General features: G+C 36.5%; 1 pseudogene; it reads left to right on the top strand.

The window, feature by feature from the left end:
* The first annotated feature begins 878 nt into the window (after positions 1 to 878).
* Positions 879 to 5163, top strand: LOC131310052 (REF/SRPP-like protein At1g67360; annotated as a pseudogene).
* Positions 5164 to 8354: the final 3191 nt, after the last annotated feature.

Genomic DNA, 8354 nt, shown 5'->3' with positions numbered 1-8354 from the left:
AATATAAGTGTATTTCCACGTGTGTTTCGCATTGTGTCGTGTACTCATTGATGTGGTTGTTCTTGTATGTAAGAAAATTGAAATTAAGATTCAGCTATGAAAATTAGAAAGAAATCGTGAGAGTAAGTAATTGAATGTAAGATAATTTTTACAGAAAAAATATTTTAGAAAAAATGCAAAAGGAGTTCTTTAGTTAACTCTGTGAATCTGCACATGTTATTAAAGTTACAATATGAAATTTTACTAATGTTTGGAATCTAATAAATTGGTGCTTGAAATGTGATAAATGATAAATGAGGAATATTTGGGAAGTAATTGAGTATCCATAGAATGCCATATTTGTTTTGGGATTGAAAATACTAGGATAGCCTTGACCATTGAATTGGACTTGGAGGATCCTCCAATTTCCTATAGATTGAAGAGGAGACGAACCCAGTGGTAATTACCATAAAATGGAGTATCAAAATAATTGTCCTAAAAATAATTGTGTCGTCAGCGGATTATTAAGAGGTACAGTATTGCCACAACAGTGTTGACACCTGTCACTCCTGAAGCCACTACTTCCACCTAGAATCTTCTAGTAATTATTGTTTCTCGAGATCCCAGAATCTACATGACGCCCCCACTCTACGTCCGCCACGTGGTCCCATGTCCACTGTCCATCACACGTCCTTCTCGAATCTCGACTACATATATACCCCACCCCTGTACGCTGAAATTCCCAAGAGCACACTACTACTAATGAGCTATCGAGAAGAGATCTCGAAGCGCCAAATGGATTCCAACAAGGTCAGTGACGAAGATCCACGCATGTTCTTCGTTCGATCACTTTTGATTTGAATGTGTTTTAGCTGACTTTTCATTTTCTATTGTTTTAGATGGAGAAAGATCGAGAGCTGAAGCGGCTAGGGTTTGTCAGGATACGCGATCAATACGCTGGTGTTCGTCTCGAATCTCTACGACCACACGAAGAACAACTCTGGATCGTTGAAATCCGCCGTTGGGACCGTGGAGAATGCCGTGATCGCGGTGGTAGGGCCTGTTTACGACAAGTTCAAAGGCGTGCCTGATGATCTGCTTGTTTTCCTCGATGACAAGGTACTACTAATCTGAGCCTTGATTGTTTTAGTTTGTTGGATTGTTTTTTATATTGACTGTTGATTATTTTTGGATCTTGTTTTTTATGTTTTTACTGATTGTGCTGTGTTTTGGATTTTGTATGTGGAATTCGTGAACAATTGAGTTGGCTAAGGGCCCGTTTCGATAAAAGAAATAAGTATTTAATTTTTAAATAATTATTTATTTTTAAATTAAAAGTGATATATTGTAAAAGAATGATATGTCTTCTAGTCTCCTAAAGCGAAAAATAAATACTTTAAAAGTAAGAACCTTAGTAGAAAGAGGCCTAATTAACATGAAAATGATAAGAGTAGTTTCTAAACATATTCTATCCGTTCTATAGAGTTGGTCCCCTACGAAATTACATGCAATATTTAATATTTAAGGTTTTAAAAATTATATTTACCGAGATAATTCTTTATGCAATGTGGATATAATTTGATTGACTTGATGAGATCTTTTGAATTGTGTAAAAAATATCGAAAAATTGTTAGTAAGTACATTATTTTTAGGTGCACTTAGGCTCCATTTGTTTCGAAGTAAAATATTTTACACGTAAAATGATTTTAGTGAAAAAGAAAATTTTCGTTTCTATTTAAGGTGTTTGGTTAATAATTGAAAAAAATTCTTGGCAACAAAATATTTCTCTGGTGTTCAATATCAACCAAGTTAACGTTTCCGCCCCCACATACACTCTCTCTCTCTCTCTCTCTCTCAATTGACAAAACATTAAGATTTCACCAATTCCTACCTCATTTTTGCTATTCATTTCAAGTTTGGATCGGAGACCCAATTGATTCGAAATCTATGAAGCACGGATACGCCAAAACCAGTCACGTACAGGTATCGGATACTTCCCGTACTGATACACACCCGATACGCCCGGCGAATTAGTATCCTGTAATTAAATTAAATGTTTTAATTTTTGGATGCGTTTCGGATACGCGAGCGATACACGTGGGATACGGTGAGGTCAAAGCAAAACAAAACACAGAGAGAGTTGCCCGATGATCCCAGTCAGCAGTCACACACACAGAGCAAGAGAAAGAGACAGAGACAAGAGAGAGACCAGAGAATCAGAGACGAGAGAGAGCGAGACGACTGACGAGAGAGAGAGGGATAGAGAACCAGACGACGGCAGCAAGATGACGACGGTGAGACGACAGCGAGATGACGGCGGCTGGAACTCTGGCTTTAGATTGACTGATCAAGGGTTTTTGCCACTTCTCTCGATCGTTATATACTTGTATATATATTACAAAAATTACACCATAGCCCCTTAAGTTCTCTTTGTTTTGATCGTACACCTGATGTTCTTTACCACGACACTAAAGTCCCTTAATTTCTAAAAATTTTAGTTTTATATCTCCCAGACTCCTAGTTTTATATATATATATATATATATATATACGGAACGGTTCAATGGACACCCTAAAAAAACACCCAAAAAAAACACCCATAATCTCATTCTCATAGTTCCCGATCAAATTTTTATGATCCGAACCGTTCAATGTGTGCAGAATGTGATTTTAAGGGTGCCCGCGAGAAATTAGCAAAAAAAATGACCGGGAAAGGTTTGATTTAAGCAGTTTTTATTTGAACCGTTCAATAAAAAACCGTTCGAAACTGTTCGGATCAAGCCCTTCCCGGTCATTTTTTTTGCTGATTTCTCACGGGTACCCTTAAAATCACGTTTTGATCACATTGAGCGGCTCGGATCATCAAAATTTGATCGGGAGCTATGGGGTGTTTTTTTAGGTGTCCCCGGAACCGCCCCGATATATATATATATATACATCTATCTATCTCCCAGTTTTACCCCTAACAAATATAAACATTATATCATTTTGACTTCTTATGCCTAGTAGGAGACTAATAATTATAAAAATATATAATTTGCAAAGCCGTATCCCCGACGTATTCGTATCCTAGTTTTTTAGGTTTTGTCGTATTGTTGTATCTGTATCGTGTTGTATTCGTATCCCGTATCTGTATTTGTGCTTCATAGCTCGAAATCCATTTAACAATTCTTTTAAAGAAAGAAAGTTGTACATAGAAGGGATTTGTGTGATCTTTATTGCATTGATGTGGTCGCAGGAAAAATTGGTGTTAATAGTTATGCGTGTGTGTGTGTGTGTGTGAGAGAGAGAGAGAGAGAGAGAGAGAGAGAGAGAGAGAGAGAACAAATAGATGTATAGGTTGAAATTGAATTTGAGGAGAGAGAAATGGATACATCAAAAGAAGCAAATCACGGAAGGAACTCAATTGGGCCGTGAGAGCATTAGCAGAGAACAAAGTAAAATGACTTATGGGGATATCCACGGTAAGTCATTTTCCTCCCATAGCCCAAAAACATTTTACGGAAAAAAATAATTTACGTGCGATTTAGGCCTCCAAACGCAGGAAAATGGGTAGAATGTTTTACCGGAAAATATTTTATGGTCAAACAAACGGAGCCTTAGTTTTGTAGGGGTCAATTGCAGGCAATGGAGGAAGTAGAATCTTTAACATTCTCTTGGCTTATGGAGTACACGTGTATAATCCGTTTTGGGTGAATGCGCGTATGAGGTTTATGTCATCAGCTACTCCCTCCATTCCAAATGGATAGACAGACATGTGTGAAATTTTTATGAATTAAAAAATTACTTTGATTTATAATTTTTGAAAATTTTTCGCACCAAATTATGGAGATAATTGAGATCTTTAATTTTGTGGGAAGAAATTCGGAAAATTATATACGCTATTCAATTTTTCCCGCATGATGCGATTGTTGATCATTGTTGTTACGGTCTCTCTCTTATTTTGCCCAAGGCTTGATCCCTTGGGTTGTTCAAACTGTAGTCTCTTTCTTCATTACAAACTCGAAAAATTGAGTAAAGAAATGCTGATGTTAGCGTGGATGGTAATTACCCTCTCTATTTGTGTCTTTGATGTTGATTTTGTTTTTCCTTCGTATAGTTTTTGTCTCGTACTTTTTGGATAGTGCAAGACTGGATATACTGTTTGTTGTCTTAGGTAGAGATGAAACCAACTGCCTCTATAAACCATTAAAATCGATATCCCCATGTTCTGAACACCATGAGTGTAAAGATATCCTGATAGGATTATATTGGATAGTAATTAAGATGGGATAAACTGTTGTTATCTTAAGTAGATGAAAGCAACAGCCCATTAAAACCATTTCAAATGGAGCGAGGTGGGAGATAATAACACTCTAATTTAGGTGCAGAATAGCGCTGCATCAGTTGACCATGTCACTGAAGCATAAATTGTTGACTTTTGTAAAGCTCAGCATCTATGGCAGAAACGCAAGGTTTCATTGCATTAGTTCATGTGATTGAAGCATAAATAATGGAATGTTGTAGTGCTTAAGCATAAATTACATGGTTGTGAATTCCAGGTCGATGAAGCGGCAATCAAATTCGATGAGTGTGCTCCACCTTATGCCAAGCAGGCTGTCAGTAAAGCCCAGACCATGGTCTACAAGGCATCAGAAGTAGCCCAAACCTTGGTACAGGAAGCCCAAGCTGGTGGCCCAATCCCAGCCGCTCATTACGCTGGTGTCATGTTCATGCAGTTCTTCTGGAGTGTAATGGTGAGGTTTTGGTTCCTAACCAACCGGGTTTCACTCCTCCGCGAGGTTGCACAAATGGCCGCTCCCACCATGGCTCACGGGTCAGAGAAGTACAACGAAATGGTCAAAGACTTGACCGCCAAGGGTTATACTTTCTTTAGCGTCTTTCCTCATATTCCCATTGATGATTTAGCTAAGGCGTATAAAAAGATTGAAGCTGAGAAAGAGAAAGGTCATGCTTATGCAGTTGAAGAAGAAACAAACAAGGATTAGGCGTGTGTAGTCTAGATTCTAATCTGTTGTTAGAGTGGAGATCTTGTCTGTGATTGAGTTAGGAAAAGTTTGGCTTGTGATGATATGGTGGTGTGCATTTCGCACTGTTTCTGGACTTGCTCTTCCTGATATCAGATTGTAAATGACGTAAACTGCTTTGGTGGTTTTAATGTTTGGTGAGTTTCAACTTGTCCGTAGACCTTGTCCAATTTAATTTTGTTCACATTATTCTCTTTTTTATTAGTTGAAATGATGTAGATTCCATTACAGAGTGTGACGTCATACTAATCAAAAAATTTATTGCAAACGTGGAACTTACATCATTTTAATCAGTAAGAAAGAGGGTAATGTTTACTCTCTTTCAATGAGGATGAACCAAATTGCACTCGACCTTGTACCTACAGTTTCGTTGTCGTTGAGAGTTTCATTAATGAGAATTGATTTTAGCACTCTAGTTTTAACCACTGATACTCCACTTTTTAAGTTGATCATGTAAGATTGCGAAACAAAAAGTGGAGTGCCACTGGTTAAAATTGGAGTGTCAAAATCACATCCCTTCATTAATAGATACATCGGGAGTTGTTCCATTCACGTATCATTTAGTTAATAGAGATAATCTTTCCACAAACCGGGTATGAACAGGTCTAATAAAATTTCACTGTCGAGCAGAAATCCAAAGCGCATTATTATTGGACCGCTCGTTCCAGGTGTATACCCAGAAATGATATTGGTACCGACGGGGTCGGTACCGAAATCGTAGGGACGGCCGCGTCGGGCCGTCTCCGGCTATCGGACAGCCGATCCGAGCCGTCCAAAAATTCTAAAAAAAACAAATGAGGGGCCTGCGCGGGAATCAACGGCATCCGAGGTGTGTAAGGTGCTTGATCCGAACACCATTTTTTCGTGTATATATGTATATTCTTGAATATACATATATACACGAAAAAATGGTGTTCGGATCAAGCACCTTACACACCTCGGATGCCATAGATTTTCGCGTAGGCACCCTCGTTTTTTTTTTTAAAGAATTTTTGGATGATTCAGATCGGCCGTCCGCTAGCCGGAGACGGCCTGGCGCGGCCGTTCCTACGATTTCGGTACCGACCCCATCAGTACCTGTAGCCATACGTGTATACCTCACTGACCACCTACATTCTGTGTGCTAGGCTAGGCTACACATTGCTATTCTTGATTCTGCCGTTAATTGATGTCTCAGTTCCAGTTCTTTCATGGGGACTACTAATCAACAATCTTCCCTAAGGAGAATTTTTTATAAGTCCATTATAGCACTTTTCAAATTCATTTAGTCCACTTCTAAGTTTTATAACCCACTAAGTCCACTAATAATTTTAATGACAAAAATACCCAACCTAAGAAACAATGGTCTTGTTTGGCTAACACGAAAATATATATTTTCCATTTTTTTCATTTTTGTTACAATCAAGCCTCTGCCGCCACCACCACTGTCGCCGCTGCCACCTCGGCGGCCGCCACTGCCACTACTGTCGCCGCTGCCATCACGCCACATATAACATTATATGTGTAACAAAAAATGTTTTTTTTTTCATTTTTCTCGAATTTTTTTTATTGAACCCGCTATACTTAACAGTTAACGTTATATATGTGACAAATTTCCCTTTTTATTTTTTCCTATTTTTCTTGTATTGATTTTTTAACGTTATATAAGTGATAAAAATTTCCTAACATACAACATTATACGTGGCAAAAATTTTCTAACATGTAACATTTCTTTTTGGTTTTTCTTGTTTTTAGTCTTTAATGTTAATGTTGGTCCATACAAAACATATAACATTATATGTGAGTTTTTGAATATCTAAATATTGCAACAAAAAAAAAAGAACATATAACATTATATTTGAGCTTCTGCAATTCGGAATCTCACAAAAAAATAGAACAGAACATATAACATTATATGTGAGCTTTTGTAGTTCTAAATCTTACTAAAAAATAGAATATATAACATTATATCTGAGCTTTTGTAGTTATAAGTCTCACAAAACATGACATATAAAATTATATGTTCTCAAAACAACATCATATCTTTCCAACAATATTATATATCTCAAAAAATAACATTATATGTTCACATATCATGCCACTATTATTCTTATTTTCAGTCGCGCCTTGAATCCAAAGTTGAATTTTGATGAGGCCACAGGGGGTCGAGCTTCTTCGACTTGCTTCTGATAATATATGAATATATCCATATGTGCTTTTGAGAGGTCACTGCGTAGACTTATTCAATAAGAGAACATATAACGTTATTAGTTCCTTCTTCTTTTTTTTGAGTTTTACAAGACAAAATCTCATATACAACGTTATATGTTCTCTATGCAAATTGAATTTTTTTTATGTCAATGCAATATATATGTGTGTGTGTGTGTACATATGGTCACAAATATTCTCATATAATCATATATGGATATATCTATACGTGTTTTTTAAAGGCCGCTGTGCGTACCAATTCAATAAGAGAATATACAACGTTATTAGTTCCTTTGTTTTGGAGTTTTACTGGACAAAATTATATACCAAGGGCAAATTGTCACATATAACATATATGTCTCAGTAGAAAAAATCATCTATAACCAAACCACATCGCTAACCGAGCTTCAAATCACATATTTTCATGTATAAGTCGGAGAGACCACTATGTGGACCAATTCAATAAGTGATCGACAACGGAGTATATACCGTTTTATATGACAGAAGCTCATATATAACGTTACACGGTACACAAAAATCATATATAACGTTATATGTTCTCTTTATTAAATAACATAGAATATTTCTAATCTAGAATGTTATATATAACAATATAACATTATATATTATTATATCTATCTCTAACTAAGAATGTTTGAAAAAAATGACATTAAATAACAACAAAAACAAAATATATTTTTTGTGTGACATGAAAAATTCACATATAACCTTATATATTTTTTCAAAAAACACAACCTGTTCCAACCTTATATGTCTAGCCCTAGAAAAAACACACATATAATCTTATATATTTAAGAACCCTTAGCGGAACAAGAGTGGATACAGAAATCCAACTCAAAGAACCTCGAATCAGCAGCTACACCACTGCTCAAACTATCTAATCCCACACATCAAAGACGACCTTGTTTGGCATCCCAAATACGTTCACATTCATGATCCATAATTTTCAAAAAAATCTCATTTGCAAATTCTCCAGTCAAGCGGCCAATACCATGTAACAACAAATGCAGCACAATAGGTTGAAAAAGTAGCAGCTGTTCTAGGAAAAAAAATGAAGAAAATATTGTAGAAACAAACAACCCCTAGGATAAGAAAAAAACAAAAACAAATGTGAATCTGTGGAGGCTGTGCTCCACGGAAA

The sequence above is a fragment of the Rhododendron vialii genome, chromosome 12a (genome assembly GCF_030253575.1).
Source record: "Rhododendron vialii isolate Sample 1 chromosome 12a, ASM3025357v1".
Lineage (NCBI taxonomy): Eukaryota > Viridiplantae > Streptophyta > Magnoliopsida > Ericales > Ericaceae > Rhododendron > Rhododendron vialii.
Note: the sequence above shows the minus strand (reverse complement) of the source record. Positions and strands in the feature narration are given on the sequence as shown.